The sequence below is a fragment of the Micropterus dolomieu genome, linkage group LG04, assembly GCF_021292245.1.
Source record: "Micropterus dolomieu isolate WLL.071019.BEF.003 ecotype Adirondacks linkage group LG04, ASM2129224v1, whole genome shotgun sequence".
NCBI lineage: Eukaryota > Metazoa > Chordata > Actinopteri > Centrarchiformes > Centrarchidae > Micropterus > Micropterus dolomieu.
This window is the reverse complement of record NC_060153.1, coordinates 17,782,082-17,782,402: the sequence shown is the minus strand read 5'-3', so window position 1 is coordinate 17,782,402 and position 321 is coordinate 17,782,082.

Sequence of the window (321 nt, the reverse complement as noted above, 5' to 3'; positions counted from 1 at the left end):
AGACAATAATACCCAAAAGACAATAATACAAAAACAATACAAGATAAAAGCATGAAAACATTGAAAAGACTAAAATACACGTTTAAGATAAATATAAAATTAGTAAAATAGAATAAAATAAAAGGGATAAAATAAAGTCAAATAAGATCAGGAAAGGCTCTCCTATAAAAGTATGTTTTAAGAAGGGCCTTAAAAGAGTTCACTGACTCAGCCGACCTGATTTCCTCGGGCAGGCTGTTCCAGAGCCTCGGGGCCCTGACAGCAAACGCTCTGTCCCCTTTAGTTTTCAGTCGAGACTCTGGAAGAGACAACAGACCTCTG